Below are 18338 nucleotides of genomic sequence, written 5' to 3'. Positions count from 1 at the left end.
GACAGTGTCCAGAGTGAAGCCTAGGAATTCAAAGGGAGGTGGAAGGGCCCTCTGTCTTCTCTAGGGCGAGGGGGACGCCGAGGTCGTTGAAAGCGGAGGTGAGGGTGGTGAGGCTGGAAGCGGGGGGTGCGTGAGGGGGAGTGACGATGAGGAAGTCGTCTAGCAGGTGGGTGACGTAGGGGAGCTTGTGGTTGTTGAGGAGGATCCAGCAGAGCGCTTCTGCGAGGGTGTCGAAAAGCTTTGGGCTGCTCCTGCAGCCGAAAGTGAGGCGGATGGCGAAGTAATAGGCGTCCTGCCAGAAAACCCCAAAAAGATTCCAGCTGTCGGGGTGGAGGGGGAGGACTTTGAAGGCTGCAGTGACGTCGGCTTTGGCCAGCTGGGCTCCTTGGCCGGCGAGACGAATTAAGTTTAGGGCGCCATCGATGGTGGCGTATTGCATGGAGAATGGGGGGCTGGGGATGAGACTGTTGATGCTGGGGGTGGAGATGCCGTGGGGGGAGGAGAGGTCGAGGATGAACCTCTTTTTGAGTATTTCCGGGTGGCGATGCCGAGGGGGCTGATGCGGTAGGTGGGGAATGGTGGGGTGGAAAATGGGCCGATCATGAAACCGTTTGTGACTTCTTTTGTGAGCAGGGTGGTGACGGAGTTGGGGTCAGTGATGGCGGACTGGAAGTTTTGGCAGGTGTGGCTGTTGGTGGGGAGGGTGATGAGGCCGGGGGAGAAGCCGTAGTTCAGGCCTCCGAGGAGGAAGCAGGCGGTTGCGGGGTCGGGTGGCGTGAGAGTGCGGCGGCCAGGGCGGGGATGTTGATGGGGGTGGAGAGGTGCCGGGAAAGTCAGGGATTGGTGGGGTGTTGGGGGCAGGTGATGCGGGCATGGGCGCCACCGCAGTGAGTGCAAACGTGGAGCATCTTGCAAGTGGAGACGGAGCACCCTTTATTGTTGAAGTTATTGCAGATTGCTTCAGTGCCGCAGTAGAGGACTGGGCGGCCATGTCTGTCGGTGGATTGGTTGGAAGCTGGGTATTGGGGGGGTCGTTGCGGGGGCGGGCCACCGGTGATGGCGAGGAGGGAGGGAATACTGGGAGCTGGTCTGGTGGTGGGTTTGGTGGTGGGTTCGATGGTGGGTTTGGCGGCGGCGTGGAGATGTTGGCTGGAGGCGGAGGTGCGGGGGGCGGCGTGGATGCACTGGCTGGCGGGGTGGGTGGGGTTGCCGCACAGGTTGCAGGCGATGGCGAGCCTTCCTGCGAAAATCCGGCAATATAGTTCCAGGTCCAGGTGGCCCCAGTAGGTGGCGGTGTTGAGTTGATGGAGCCTTGCTGCGGCGGTGGCGGAGAACTGGCGGTGGTATTCCAGAAACAGGGAGCCGCCGAACCTTACGGCTAGGTCGAAAATGATGGAAAGGTAGTCGTCCAGCTCCTGGCGCCGGGCTGGGTAGGTGGAGCAGATGACGTCTCGGTACAGAGAAAAAGCCAGGCCGAACTCGGCGACGGTGAGGATGGCGGAGCGTGAAGGGGTGGGGTTGCGGAGTTGGATGGAGAGGTCTCCGCACTCTAGAAAGCGGGACTCGGAGTTGGTGGTGGAGGGGCGGAGGAGAGTGGCTAGGTCAATGTCATTGCCATGTAGTATCTGGTTCCGGAGGGTGGTGCTGATGTTCTGAGGGTTTCTTGCTGGGGCATTGGGCGGGACGACTGCTGGGGTTGCTGTGGAGAGAGAGAAGTTGGGAGGATGGGGGGGGAGAGCGTAGGAGGGGTCGGAAAGGACGCTGGGAAGTGTCAGCGTGGGGTGGTAGGTGGCCGGGAGGGGCGGGTAGGCGGGTGAGGCCTGTGGGAAGGCAAGAGAGGCCGAGGGAAAGGTGGGCAGAGCCTGGGGAGGGGGGGCCGGGAGGGGAGGGTAGGCGGGTGAGGCCTGTGGGAAGGCAAGAGAGGCCGAGGGAAAGGTGGGCAGAGCCTGGGGAGGGGGGGCCGGGAGGGGTGGGTAGGCGGGTGAGGCCTGTGGGAAGGCAAGAGAGGCCGAGGGAAAGGTGGGTGGGGCCTGGAGAGGGGGGGCCAGGGAGGGCGGGTAGGCGGGTGAAGCCTGTGGGAAGGCAAGAGAGGCCGAGGGAAAAGTGGGCGGAGCCTGGGGAGGGGGGGCCGGGAGGGGAGGGTAGGCGGGTGAGGCCTGTGGGAAGGCAAGAGAGGCCGAGGGAAAGGTGGGCGGGGCCTGGAGAGGGGGGGCCAGGGAGGGCGGGTAGGCGGGTGAAGCCTGTGGGAAGGCAAGAGAGGCCGAAGGGAGGTTGGGAGCCTCGGTGGAGGCCTGGATCAGTGCAGCCACGAGAGTGGCGATGGATGGGGGGATGGGGGGAATTTGAGTAGGGGGGAGGGGGGGGTTGGGGGATGGTGTGGCCTGCGCGGCGGCGGAGGTCAGGAGGGAAAGGAGGGACGTGAGGGCGTGCGGGGCGGGCACTGGAGGGGTTGCGCTGATTGGCGGGATTGTGATGGCGGGGGGGGTGGAGCTTGAGGTGGTTGAGCTGGTTGGAATTGTGCTGTTTGGAAGGTGGGAAGAAAGGGAGTAGGAGTGGGGGGGGGGGGGGGGGGGGTTAGAGGAGGCCGGCGTTGGGTGACCGACACTACGTAACTTAAAGCTTGTAAATCAATTACGGTTAATTAATTCAAGCAGAAAGTAATCTGAAAATAATGCAAGACGCCCAACACCGGGCAGTGTTGGGTAATTAACACTGCGCAGCTCAATGCTTGTAAATTAACTATGATCAATTAATTTAGCAGAAAGTAATCTGAATATAATGCAAGACGCCCGACACCGGGCAGTGTTGGGCAACCGACACTACATAACTTAATGCTTGTAAACTGACCACAATCAATTAATCAAGTAGAAAGTAATGCGATATAATGTAAAATACCCAACGCTGGAAGTGGGGGGGGGGAGAGAAGTTGGGATGACACGGGACCGCTTGGACCGGCGGGTGACGTCGTCGGTGGTGGCCGTGCTGGGAGCGCGCCTCGTGACGTCATCGGTGGGTGCCGGGTTTGAAGAAGTTGAGGGAGTTGCTGTGTTGTTGTTGTTGCTGTCGCAGAAGAGTTGAAACAAGCCCGCTTTGTTAGTGGAGCGGACGAACGGGATGTTGAGCGTTCGTAGCTGCTTTTGGAGTCCTACGAAGGTCCAGTCGGAGATGGAGGGTTGTGGTGGGCTTGGGTTGCTGGAGAGGAGCGAAGTGGCAGAGCTGCGGGTGGCGGTGTGGACGCGCCTGGAGCGCCGTGTCACCTGGGTGGGTGGAGGGAGGGTTGGTGCCGGAGGTTGGCTGTAAATCTCACGGCTCTTCCTCTTCGCGGAGCGGAGCTTTCGAAAGCGGTTCCGAATACGGCTCTGTTTGAGGCTGAGCCTGGATGGTTGGGAGGCGGCGGCCTGGGGGGCTGTGGTGGGACGGCTGTCATCATAGTCGCTGGACGTGGTGTCGGGGATGAGCGTTGGGCTCCCCTGAGCGTCCGCGGGAGGATCGCCGTCCGAGCCCGAGGTGGAAAAATCCATGGCAGGTGAGCCGCTGGTTTTTGCGTTGCTGGTTTTTTTTCTTTCTGTTGCTTGTATGAAGGGTACGTGCGTGTAGCGTGTACGAGCATACGAAAAGCATAGAGGATGCTGGGTTGTCTGAGGCGGGTATAAGTAGGCTGGGTAGATTGGCAAGGAGGGCGGAGGATGGCATGAGGGCATGGTCAAGGTGTGTTTCTCCGCCTCCTGAACATCAGTTGATCCAACTCCATTATATATTGATTCCTTGTTTTGAACCGTAGATAAAAGGTTGACGTGAGCTTTGCTTCTGACTGTGTTTTCTGCTGCTTATTTAGGTATCTTCTTTGCATTCCACTTTATCAGTTGTATCTTAAGAAGAGATCATTCACAACCCGTGATTTAAATAATTCGTAGCAGTGATAGTAATATCTGACCGTTACAACTTGTCCAAAATGCAGCAACTAGAGTTGTAACTAGAACTAAGATGAGAGAACATATTACTCCAGTTTTGGCATCACTGCACTGGCTTCCTGTTGTTTTTAGGATTGATTTTAAAATTATTTTACTTGTCTATAAAGCTCTCAATGGTCTCGCACCTCCGTACCTCCGTGACTGCCTACCTAGATATGTCCCTAGCCGCCCCCTCAGGTCCTCCAATGCTGGCCTACTTGAAGTGCCTAAAAGAATGTGCACAAAAAAGTATGGTGAGGCAGCTTTTTGCTTCTATGGCCCAACAGCCTGGAATAAACTTCCATTCGAGCTCAGACACGCACCCTCTGTAGACATTTTTAAATCTCAACTCAAGACTCACCTCTTCACCCTTGCTTTTAGTTGAGTTTTTTTTTTTTTTTTTTTTTTATGTTCTTATATTCAATTTTGTCCTCTGCCATTGTTCTATCATTTTAACTACTTGTGTTCTATTGTATTTTATTTTTGTGTCCTGCCCTGTGAAGCACTGTGAAGCTGCATTTATGTATGAAAAGTGCTATACAAATAAAGTTTATTATTATTATTATTATTATTACTAGTCCTACATACTTACACCCAGCAACCCCATTCAAACCTATTTAGGTTCATCTTACGGTGGACATGTTTGCCTGAAAGGGAATCTTTGAAATGTTTCATAGTTTTAGAAATATAGTGCTTTCAAATTTGAGAAATTCAGAATGGGGCTCAATGGCAGATATTGGCACGTCAAAAAATCTCTCACCTAGAAACTCCATTCACACTTTTTATAATTCAGCTTTTTGTGGAGACACATGCTGGAACTTTTTACTTTGAAATGTTTTGTAGTTTCTGAGTTATTTAACTTAAACACCCAATGCATTCTCAATGGCAATAGCACAAACTTTGTCATGATACTAGTCCTACATACTTACACCTAGCAACCCCATTCAAACCTATTTAGGTTCATCTTACGGTGGACATGTTTGCCTGAAAAGGTATCTTTGAAATGTTTAATAGTTTTAGAAATACAGTGCTTTCAAATTTGAGAAATTTATAATGGGGCTCAATGGCAGCTCTATGGCACGTCAAAAATGACTTTCACCTAGAAACTCCATTCACACTTTTTATAATTCAGCTTATTGTGGAGACACATGCTGGAACGTTTTACTTTTAAATGCATTCTCGCACAAAGTTAACTTCATAGGAAAAGTATAATACAACCTGACAGCAACTTCTTGAACTAAAAACAACTCCCCCTCCCCCTGAAATGAATTAAACATAGACGGTTGGTGCAGACTGGGCACAGTTGGCAGGCTGATTTTCTGTATTAGCCTACTAATTCAATATCGCTAAACTTTAGCTTTAGCTCCTGTTAGTCATGGAGGGAGAGAAGGGGCAGTTAGTATAGGTGTTGCACTTCTCCAAGACACGCAGACAAACATCAGTCAAATAAGGCAGAGCCAATTCATCTTGGAACAAAGTGTGGGAGCTAAAATAAATTAAATTTAAGTGAGCAAGACAACAGTAGACCTACTGACTTTTGACTCGACACTGCCAGAGTGTTGGAAATTCAATTTGTGTGGGTGTTGAAATGTCACTGCTAATAGTTTTTTAATAGTGTTCAGTGACACATTACGATACATCGTATAGGTGTCAGAACAAATATGTCCACATGCATTTAGCAGGCAAATAAAAAGTGAATATAAAACACATTACTGATTGCACGTACAGTACTATACTATATTCCACTTACTAACAGTTATAAACAAGTAGAATAGACTAAAGGCTCAGAAAACAGTTCAGTACAGTACAGACAATATCTGACATGCTTATTGCTTTTAGTTTTCCTTGTCTTATTCCACTGTATGCAAGCACTGTTGACTATAGAATGATTGTTTGTGGCTTCTCAAAATACCAAACGAAAATGTATATAATGTATGTATATAATATATATATATATATATAATATATATATATATATATATATATATATATATATATATACATATATATATATATATATATATATATATATATAATTCTTAAAAAGAAAAATGGGTGACTGATACTGCTTGGCTGTCCCCAATAAAAAACTATATATAAAAAAAGAAAAAAAAAATATATATTTGTGCACAGTAATGAGCAGGATAATATATGGTATATGCTACCTAGATGTAGACCTATTTGACAGTGTGTCTTGACATTAACAAATGTCTCATTCCTCTCCAAAAGCTCTTGAATATGATTGAATATGATTAAAGATGGAGTGCCACAATTTTTGTATTTTTCCAGTTTTTCATGTGTCTATGAGGTGACAGTACTTCATTAGACACCCTGGAGTTGTTTTTATGTGCAATGGTGTATTAACTTTGTATTTAGGGTTTCTTCCTGGAGGCTGAACCCTTGACAGTCAAACAGGCCAATGAAGTAAACAGTAATATAGTGACACCACACTATCAGCCCCTCCCATAACCCCTCCCCCTTCATCATACAACTACAGCTTTGGGTGCGGCTTCAGTTCAGGTGGATCACCACCCATCACCACCCACCAGGCAAACCAGGCATACTTAATGAACTGGTGGGCGTGTCCACATAAAAGCATGATTTTAACAAATACTGTACACTTTTTGGAAAAAGTTTTTCACCTGATGATCATGTTTTAGGGTGGAAAAAAATGGTGGCACTCCATCTTTAAGGATTACTGTCATTATGGTATTCTCCCACTTCATAGCGCACACACCATACCTGTAACTTACTCATATAAATAAAGTCCTTTTTGTTGAACATTTTTCCAAAGGCCACACATCACCCCCCCCCAAAGAAACCCCCCCCTCAAAGCGCCCCTCCCTATCCTTGAACAATTTCAGAATATTCACAGGAAGTAGTTTACTTCCTGTGAATATTTAGTTTACTCCTTACTCCTATACATAGGCCTAATTAGAGACGATTTGAATTCAACTAAATCTAGGAATTTAAATGTGGAAGACCTTAAAAACAGATCATTTGTGTGATCATGCCAGACCTGCCATCTGACCTGAGATCTATTAGCTCCTTGGCTATTTTTTAAACTAAATTAAAGACCCACTTTTATAGCCTTTTTAAACCCATGTATGCTTTTAATCCCCTTGATAATGTAATTTTATTCTGCCTGCTGTTTGATTGTAATTGATTGTTATGCAACACTGTTGTTTTTATATTGTTAAGCACTTTGTGACACTGTCAAAAAAGGTGCTATATAAATAAAGTTTATTATTATAATTATCATAATAACCTACCTTATGTACTATTCGTATTTCTTATTGTTCTTTTTAGCATTTTAATTAGAGGCTGAAGGTTGTTTTTATAATTATTTCCCCACACCTCCACACAATATGACAGATATGGTAATATTAGCGTATTATAATGTAATCAGTGACTAGTTATAGTTTAGTAGTCCTACATGCCTTGCCTAGCACACAAACCAACACATCTAGCTACTTTAGAACGGGTATACTTTATACAGGTGTCAGGGTCTATTATAACTCCCAAAAATATGTTCTCATAAACTCTTTCTATGTTTACATTGTCAATCTTTATGCTCAACCAGTGTATTCGATTGTTTAGGGGGGGTGATTGTAGCACCCAACCAAGACCCGGCCCACAACAGCCCTACCAATCGGTCTCAGCCATATTGGCACGACAGGTCTGGTGAGTGGGTGACTGGGGTTCAATCCCCGCTCCTGCGCATCACTACACATGCACCTGCAAAATTGTCGAGGATATAGGGCAAGTGCTACGGGCTAAAATGGAGTCTGAAGAGATGATTTTTCAGACTACGGCGGAAGATTGGGAGTGAGTTTGTGGTTCTAATCGACACACCCGCATGCACACACAGACACAATGTTTTGGGTTTCTGCCAGACGGCGATGCATTCTATTTTATTCCAGCCTAATTCTACCCTACACTAGTGCTCTATAATCTGTCATCTGCTGTTATCACACATGGCCACGGTCCTCATCAGGCTGCGCGGCTGTCTGTTTGTCAACAGGACGTGACACTGTCACCGTTGCTTCCTTTGCCTCCATGTGTGTTCTGTCACAGTTCATCAGCGGAGGGGAATGGGGTTCTGTATCAGCGAGACGCACAGCTCTCAAGACAGCTGTGTTTAGCACAGGTGTTATTTTTTTATGTAACCCCGATGCACAAACATTATGAAGCCGAGCGCCTCGTATCACCCTTCACATGCAGGCAGACATGCACACACACGCACACACACACATGTATACAGAACTATTAGATTGTGGCCGCGTGGCGGTTCCATTCAAATTCTGAGACCGTCTCTGATGTGATTGTGGTTTGACATGCTGTCTGTGTGGAGCTACACATAGCGGCTCCTGTCATTCTGTCATCCTGAACTACACTTTCTTTCTTTTTTTTTGTTTACATTCAACAGCCAGAGTCACACCATGAATACATTATACATAGACTTCCCCTGATAAACAAAGGGGTGAATTCTTCGAGGTAAAATATTTGGCAGGGTAGATTATCTTCTTTTGCCTATACTCACACACACACACACACACACACGCACACGCACACGCACACGCACACACCGTTCCCTGCTTTTGGCTTGTTGGAGGGAATGATTCTGAGAGAATGATACTATGGACATAAGCGGAAGTGGGAACTGGAAGCGAGCCCATATTGGACAGAGTTTGGGTGAAATCACGGATGCACTACTTTAGAATTCCCATGCAATCATTTGTCCAAAAGTACTGGGACTAGGTGTAGCCGGCTGGAATTGAGCCTTTGGGGCCACCGTCGCAGCAGCCTCACGCTTCAATCGTCATCACTCAAGTCCTTATAAAGAAACTTGCATTTGTGGGGAACCCAGTTTACTGGTCTAGTTAGATAATTCCTTGAACGATCTCAAGGTGGCGTAGTCATACCTAAAAGTAAATCCTTTGCTACACTTGGTTACATAGGTATAATAGCGTTTTTGTATTGAGTTGTACTTGAAATGTACTGCAAACTGTTAATACATAAATCAATCAATCAATCAATCAATCAATCAATATTCACACGGGCAGATACAAAGATGAAATTGCACAGCATATTTGTCACTTCGTTATATCTGTGTTCCTCACGCGGTCGTTGACATCATCAAGCGTGTCAGAGGATGCCGAGTTCCACAAGCGTCACCGAAGTGCCAATAATCAATAATTAAGCACACCCTCGAGTGTAATATTGTGATTATACAACAGTTAAAAAAACACGTCAACTCAATGTCATTGTATTTGTCTGTTTGTCTGTCTGTCTCTGTCTCTGTCTCTGTCTCTGTCTCTGTCTCTGTCTCTGTCTCTGTCTCTGTCTCTGTCTCTGTCTCTCTCTGTGTGTTTCTGTATGCAGCGCATTGCTGAAAATGAGCACTTGTGCTCAGCTACTACCTTAGCTTAAATAAAGGACAACAAAAAGAAAAAAATATATCCATTGCTTTTTATTCAGTTCATCAACTAACATCAAGTGTGCATAAATACAAAATAAAAAATACTTTTGGTGACATTTAGGAATAATGAGGATTTTGTCGATCTGCCAGACTGTCCCAGAAGCAGTGTGGATTTGAACTGGTGGCTTTCTTGTCAAAGGACCACTTACTGATTGATGGTAACATGTCACTGCACGCACGCACGCACGCACGCACGCACGCACGCACGCACGCACGCACGCACGCACGCACGCACGCACGCACGCACACACACACACACACACACACACACACACACACACACACACACACACACACACACACACACACACACACACACACACACACACACCATACAGTCAGGTTCCAGACAGACATACTGGACAGGGAGGGTCTCTGTTCCCATGGAAACTGCTGGAAGAGACAGACAGGACAGCGGTGACTGGATAGTGGATAAGGCACATGGCCATTGTAGCTCCCTATGTAAAACACAGACACCTTCTTTTTGAGTGGTGCAACCACTCCAAAGAACAGCAATGTCCGTGTTCACCTATGTGTTCACCCACCTGTGTTCATTAATGAGCACCAGTATAATGAGTACCAGTAGGGGCGCTGTTTGCCAGAAACAGAGAGAGAGAGACAGTGCTGCACTGTTGCCTGCTAATGAGAGAGAGAGAGAGAGAGAGGAGGGGGGGGGGGGGGAGTTGCACCACTCGGTTTACACGGGTGTGGTTTTTTAAGTGGTGCAACCACTTCTACATCCAGCTTGCAATGTCCGTGTAGCTGTGTACGTGTTTGTGATGTGTGTAGGTAGGTATGTGTTTGTGATGTGTGTAGGTAGGTACCTGTGACCTGTGTGTGTTAGCACGAGTGGTGTGCGCATGCGTGAAATTGGAACGAGAGAAGTATGTGACATGGCTGCCACCTGCTGGACGACGGGAGTTGCACCACTTGGTTCACGCTGGTGTGCTTTTTTAACTATAGTGCTAAAATGCCATCTTCCTTCTGAGCTTATAGCACTTTTTCGCTCAACTCCTATTCGTTATCAGTGGTAAAAAGTAACTACAGTATAAGTACATTTACTTAAGTACTGTACTTAAGTACAATTTTGAGGTATTTATACTTTACTTGAGTATTTCTAATACTTTTACTACTACTCCACTACAATTATATGAACGTTACTAGTTACTTTTTAGATTTTTATTATTATTATAACAAAACATATAGGCTACATTAACCACTTCAACCCTATACATTTCGGCCATTTGAAAATAGCCGATCTACAAGCTGTGTCGGATGCGACGCATTGTGAGCTTTCAGATCTGATTATTTTGTAATGATTAGCCTACTTCCCAGGGAGGGGGGAAAACTCTTATTATGTAGCCTATAGCAGATAAGAAATAAAAAAGAATCCGCACAACTTTTTCTGCTCCCAGACATAATGCTTTCTTAATGTGGTAACGTTTCGGGCCGAAGCCGCTGCCACTTTGAGTAAACATATTTCTGGGAGCAGAAAAAGTTGTGCGGACTCTTTTTATTTCTTATCTGTTACTCCGTTGGATCCAGCACCCAGGCTGTCTTTTGGTTGTTTTTCAGCCTCCTCTGATCACACTACAGATCTCCATATTTCAACCTCATTCACTGGCAAGGATGAGTTTTCGGTTTTTGTGTTTTGTTTTTTACACTAGATGGCGCTCTTGGCAAATTCCCAGTGAGGCGAGGAACAAGGAAACCAAAACTTGCCTCCCATCCACTTCCTTGTTGGAGAATTTTCTAGAACGCTCATATCTCTCTTATTGTATTGTTCAACTTTATAGCACCAACCACCATTGCATTTTCAATTTGTTCTTAACTCTTTTTTTTGCAAAGTACGAATATATTCGTACCCCCCCAGCTATGGGACGTTATCTGCTAGGTGCTGCTCTCCATTTACCTTGGTTACAAGCAGGATTTTCAAAGCAGAATATACGAGCGCTGTCCTTGATGATCGTCATGCATCCACCATTCGGATGTCATTTGTAACTTTGTCTCGCATCGCTCCCGACATGTAAATGTTTCTGGCTAAAGGTAAACGGTGTGCGCTAATGTTAATGATGGCCAATGGTTACAGAGAGTGTGTGCAGGGGGCTACAGCGGGGAGGAAACTGATCCTCTTAAAGTGAACACAGGCGATGGCACAGGTTAACTACATTTATGCTACCAGCTAGCAGCACAGAAATAACTAGAAATGCACTCTGTCGAGCTGCCAACTTGAGCGTGCAACTTACCTCTGACTCTTGTCAACTTACCGTCCCTCCCCCCTTCTGCCACCAGTTTGACACCCCTGGACTCTAGACCACCCAACGTGCGAGGATGTCTTGCCTATGTATATTCTCTTTCCCATTGTAAATTGCAAGCTTCTTTGGTTCAATTGGTTAATTGGTTCAAATTCAGAGTTGGAAATTGTGTGAAATTTCTAAGCTATTTTGGAAAAACGCTGACCATATTCATGTTGCACTAGATCTAAGGGACACATAAGACATAATAGTAAAAGCACAGTCAATTATAACAGTGTATTTGAATAATTTCTTGGAATATCTTTCCTCTCCCAAAATGTGTCACTACCGAAACAGAGACTTTTACCTTCAAAAAATATACTTATTTTAATCATTTATTTTTCAATTCCCCCCTGTACAGACCATTTTTTTTAAATGTATGTAGGTGGTTCCAAAATTAAATGAAATAAAAAATGATATTTTAACACATTGTTTTATGTTGAATTATTAAGATTAATCAAAATCTAAGTTGATTATATTGATTTCAGCATCAATAGTTGACATTACACATAGCCTACACCTAACCAATCATGATCTGAAAATATTGGTTGATAACTCACTATTTCTTTTATTTTTTGACAAAACAACCAGTGTTTCGGTAGTGACTGTATTGTTACGGTAGTGACCACAGCATTTTCTTTACAATGCATAGTCACTTAACTTATTTAGCTAAATATTAACTCATTTGCTCAAGCTCAAGCTCTGGAAGTTAATAACTACTTACTGCCTGATGACCTTCGGTGCTAGGTCATGTGGAAGCCCAACAAACCCTTTGCCTGCATTCTCAGTCTCTCTGCCACACTTTATACATTTAGTTTTGGTATTTTGGACCACATGATGAAATAGAAATCAGAATTATTGTCAGAATCTGCCTTCCGTGTGTTGTGTTTGGTGTTCCTGAATCTTATTTTGAAGTGATGCTTTTGTTTTTCCTGTCCTCCTTTGTAGTAGTTTCCTGCCTTGTCTCACCTTCCCAGATTTTTGGTTCGTTGTTTCACCTGTGTCTTGTTTTCCCCAGCCAATCCTTGTGATGATTTGATTTGAGTTCACCTGTGTCCTGTTAATCTTGTGCCTATTAAAGCCCTGTGTTTGGTTGTGTTCTCTGTTGGATTATTATTATAGACTTGAGTTCCAAGTCTGTTTTATGTTTGCTAGTGTTGCGCTACTGCAGGTCTTTGTTTGAATAAAGACTTCTAAGATCCCGACTTCCTTGCATTTGGGTCCTGCTTGAAAACCACCCCTGATAATTATGTACATTAATAATGTCTCAAAAGCATGAACATCCAATTATGTCACTACCAAAACAATCATGTTACTACCGAAACTTGAGCATAATGTTGTAATAATGAGTGTAATGTTTCGGTAGTGACTGTTTTGGTAGTGACAATTTATCTAGTTTTTAGCTTAACTTAATGACCTTGACCAGTATAAATGATCTTGACAAGTATAAATTACCTTGACCAGTATAAATTACCTACACCAGTATAAATTACCTTGACCAGTATAAATGACCTTGACCAGTATAAATTACCTACACCAGTATAAATGACCTTGACCAGTATAAATGACCTTGACCAGTATACGGCCTGTGACCATGGACTATATATAGCCTTTCGCTTTTCTGAGATTTTCACCTTTTTTTCAAATCCTCAGAAATCGTAAAACGATGGACTAAAGCAGGGGTGCCCACACCTTTTTGACTTGAGAGCTACTTTCAAAACGACCGGGTCAACAAGAAAAGAAAAAACTATTATCCCATTGCTGAAAATAGTTTAAAAATGTACTTGAGGGGGCTTTGGATTAGCGGCGCTGGCATTACATATAAGACAAATGGAATGGGAAATAGAGGGGGAAAAATGGAAATGGTAGTTTCTTTTGGTATTTGACTTTTTAATGCTACTGATTGTTGTACGCAACAATTTGAAAACAAAGTATTGCATTGTGTGTTTGAGCTGATAGGCCCTTTTTTCAATCGAGTCATTAAAATTATATATATTTTTAGGGGCATCGTGGTGATCTACCTGCAAAGCCTTTGTGATCTACTGGTAGATCGCAATCTACCTTTTGGGCACCCCTGGACTAAAGCCTTTAGCTTTTTCGCGATTTTCACCTTTTTTCAAATCCTCCGAAATCGTGAAAAACGACATACTATAGTATGCCCTCCGACACCATGGACTATAGCCTTTTGCTTTTCCTTGATTTTCACCTTTTTTCAAATCCTCAACAATGATGAAGAATCGCGCACTATAGCGCGCCAGTCAATTACCTTGACCAATATCAATTACCTTGAGCAGTATAAATGACCTTCATAAGTGCTGGTTGGTGCCTTGCATGGTTTCCGCCGCCATCGGTGTATGAATGTGTGTGTGTGTGAATGGGTGAATGTAATGCACAATCTATGTAAAGCACCTTGGATAAAGGTGGTATATAAATGCACCATTTGCCTCAACCTCCACCCACTTGATGGACACTGGCTGTGGGTAGGTGCTGAGCTGTAGCCACTATAGCCGGTTCAATCGGTCCTCATCCGGTTTCCTGTACTTCACCTCCCCTTCTTTAATACACCTGCCGATGGTGTCATCGGATAACTTCTGCATGTGGCACATCTCCGAGCAGCAAGTGAAGTCTCCTGTGTACAGGGTGAATTATTTAATTTCCCCAGGGCCCTCTTCACTTTCCCCTTACATGATCTGTATAGGATCACAGGGAATATTGTCTATGCACGATCATGGCTGACCCTTGTAAGCTTGTAATGCTGGTGGTGTTCCAGGAATCGATGCCTATATTCTTTGGTCGCTGTTGTAAGTGACAGTGACAGGGTCATGGACTGGGGAAGGCAAAGGAATGGAGTCAACAGGCCAGTCTGTCTGTCATCGTTGTATTGGCCCTCTGCCTGCATTCTGTCACAGGATGTCACTCCTCCAGTGACCTCTGGACAGCAAGGCGTTGACTACTGCTGCTGTAGCTGCTGTCCTCTAGACAATACTGCTGATGCTACTGAGAGTAAAACATCCAAGTGACAGATTTAAAAGGACGTTTTGACCGTAGGACATATTAGATGCTCATGCTTGTACACTGTCTTGTAACCATGTAACACATGTTCGCGCGCGTGTGCATGTGTTTGTGCGTGTGTGTGTGTGTGTGTGTGTGTGTGTGTGTGTGTGTGTGTGTGTGCGTGTGTGTGTGTGTGTGTGTGTGTGTGTGTGTGTGTGTGTGTGTGTGTATTGCTATGCATTATTGTACATGAGAGACTAATAATAGTGGTGCTATTTGAAACATTGTTTTAAAACATTGTTGAAACATTGAACCGTAGGACATATTAGATGCTCATGCTTGTACGCTGTCTTACATCATACAATTTACAATTTACAATTTAGGCATTTAGCAGACGCTCTTAATCCAGAGCGACTTACATTTAAGCAAGAACAAAAGCATGGGAATACATCACATAAAAGCATTTATCATGAGACATGCGTAAGCTAAGAAGGTAACAGTGGAATATCTATATGATGAAACTATACATACACTATACATAATAAACTATACATATTCACTACTATGCTATACATATGTACTATGGCGTGCTATGACTATATACAATACAATTATAGTGCTGTCTACATAACATGCTATAAGTCTGTGTCAAATGCTATCTAAGCCAACAGAAATGCTATCTAAGGGGTTAGGGTAAGTGCTATGGGCCATGATGGAGTCTGAAAAGGTGGGTTTTCAGGCTACGGCGGAAGATTGGGAGTGATGCTGCAGTTCTGACTGCAATGGGAAGTGCATTCCACAGTTTTGGAGCCAGAAGGGAGAAGAGTTTGGGACGTGTGGAGCGTTGTCCCGGCGTTGTCCCGTTGTCCCGGCGTCATGTAACGTGTGTGTGTGTGTGTGTGTGTGTGTGTGTGTGTGTGCGTGCGTGCGTGCGTGCGTGCGTGCGTGCGTGCGTGCGTGGCGTGCGTGTGTGTGTGTTGTTTCAAAACATTGTTGAATCATTGAAACATTGTTGAAACAATGAAACATTATCATTATCACCACTATATAATTGTACAGTTAGAATAGTCACTAAAACATTCTTTATTGTAATAATTTCAAATGAATTAGAGTGAAATTAACCATCAACATTTTGGATTTATCAGGGCCTGTGATGGCCCCTGGCCATATTTATTATTATTAGAGTTCTACTTTTGGTTAAGGATAGTACGAGGTGATAGTAGTAGGAGGGTATTGTGTTGGTGTGTGTTCTGTCTTCAGTCCAGGTGGTGAGCTGAAGTGTTCTGTGAAAGAGGCTTGGGTGTTGGCTTCATTGCCAATCAGCACTAATAATTGATGCTCTGGTCACGGAGGTGTGGCTGCTCTCGTCTCCATGGCGACGCTGAGGTGGCAGGCCCAGCCCTCACTATTAAAGCCAGTCAGTCACTGTTTCCACACCTAAGCGCAAAACGGACACGAGCCGTGCACATTCTCGGATGTGCGCAGCTTCTTTTTCCGGGTTTTTAGACAGCTGGTGGATGGAAATTAAGATCCACCTCCGCGGACGACTGACGCGGAGGAGAGCGTTTCCGGGAATCTGGTCGTTGCGCAAGTCGTCCGCGGAAGTGGAGCTTCTTTTCCATCCACCAGCTGTCTAAAAACCCGGAAAAATAAACTGTGCGCAGCTGAGAACGTGCGCGGCTCTTTAGTAAGCCCGGCAGCACCTTGAGCCTGACCGTCGCTCTAGGACAAATAAAGACGATAAGGCATGGAGGTGCGGCCCGGTCTCCTGCGGGAGGTTTGCACATGCTCAGTGTAAACAGGAACTGCGATGGAGTGTTCCAGCAGAGGTGCTAGATAGAAAGCTCATAACTTGTGATGTAAATAATGAGATCCAGAACAGTTGAGAATTAAACAGCAGTCACCATTCCCTTTTCAAATGTTTTATATCATCCACAGTACTTGAATGAACAGTATCCATGTTCTTTTGTCATTTCACAAAAATAAAAGTTTGACACATGTACTAACTATCAACTTTGTACTATTCTCTTTTTTTTATATACTTTTTATTATTTCAGTTCAGGGTCAGCAACTCTCATGCACCTCTGCTGGAACACTCCATCATCGCAGTTCCTGTTTACACTGCACATGTGCAAACCTCCCGCAGGAGCCCTGGCCGCACCTCCGTGCACATTCCTCTTTAATGTTTCTAGCCGTCGCTGGGGAAGAAGGCAATCCTCTTTCCCCTAACCCCAACCAACTACTTTAACCAGTGACTTTGATCCCTTCGGAAAGGATCCCTTTTGGGTTTAGTCATAGTGTTACAGTGTTGTTTGTTAGCCTAAGTTTTGTTGTTTTGCCAATTCAATTAATTCATTCATTTTATGTAAATATTCATTCATTTATCCACATTTTTGTTAATAAATTATATTTTTGCACAAGCTGCAATCAAATTTGATAATTGATTCTGTGCCTAATAGTGCACATGCTTAGATTTATATATTTATGATTCAGTGATTTAATTAGATTTTCAATGTAATTGGTCCCGGGACCATAGACCATAAAAAATATGGACAAAGCGTTCCCCGGGTCTAACATGGACATAAAATGAAGCCTGTTATTCCTGCACTGTAAGTCGCCATCTTTCTAGATCCGTTTGGGCCCAGCTGGCCATTGGCTGGCTCCGTTTTGGCCCAGCTGGCCATTGGCTGGCCCAGACACGAGGCGGGACTTCTCCCCTTCTTCTCCGTTGGTTTTTATTTTGACTCGAGTGGGAGCGGAATCCCGATCCCGTAACGGTAGCCACGCCCCTCAGAACATGCGCGACTTTATGGTCATTTTTTAAATAAATGGGACCATAATTTTCCAAAAAGAATATTATGACATTAGAAATGAGACTTTAAACTAGTGACTGGAAGCAGAAAGTATTCATGACCATGTTTATTAAGGTAATACAGTCTAGGTGAAGTTGGGCCCAAATACATGGACTTCTATGGAGCTATGGGTTTTTCTGGGTCCAATGACAGCGCCACAACAGGCCATTATATGAACTTTCAGGAGTTTCAGTCTTCACAAAATATCTGTCTGACTGCCCCCCTGCCCGGGACCCAGGAGTGGTCTTTTAGATGGGTCCCAGGGACATTTTATGAGTCCTACTATACAACAACGTTAGAATACAGTACTGAGTACAGTATTGCATCCCAGGACCCCCGGGAGGGTGTCATGATTATGTCCTTTAATGAGTCTATAAGGATGCAGGATGCCGACTATTTGAAATTCTTCATTAGGAATAACCCCTTGAGATGTATTATCTCGTTTTCACGGGGTGACAATGTATCAATTCATTCAGTTGTGTATACCGTACACAATTTCCCCGCCAAAAATAAAAATAAAACCTTAAACAACAAAACAGAAACTACAACAACCAAAACAACCAAACAATAGCAAATATGACAACAAGTAAACAAACAAACAAGGTGATAAGATACAAATAACAAGAAAAACAGAACACAAGTCAAGAGTATTACACATAAGGAATGGATCATGAATGCCATACATGTCATGATAGTATATTTAATGTGATTGTTAAAGGTTAAATATTAAATTGTGTAGTTCTTCCTTAGTTATTAATTAATTATA

This window comes from Protomyctophum parallelum, assembly GCF_964188405.1.
Source record: "Protomyctophum parallelum genome assembly, chromosome: 2".
Lineage (NCBI taxonomy): Eukaryota > Metazoa > Chordata > Actinopteri > Myctophiformes > Myctophidae > Protomyctophum > Protomyctophum parallelum.
The sequence above is the reverse complement of the archived record's forward strand: the minus strand, read 5'-3'. Positions refer to the sequence as shown.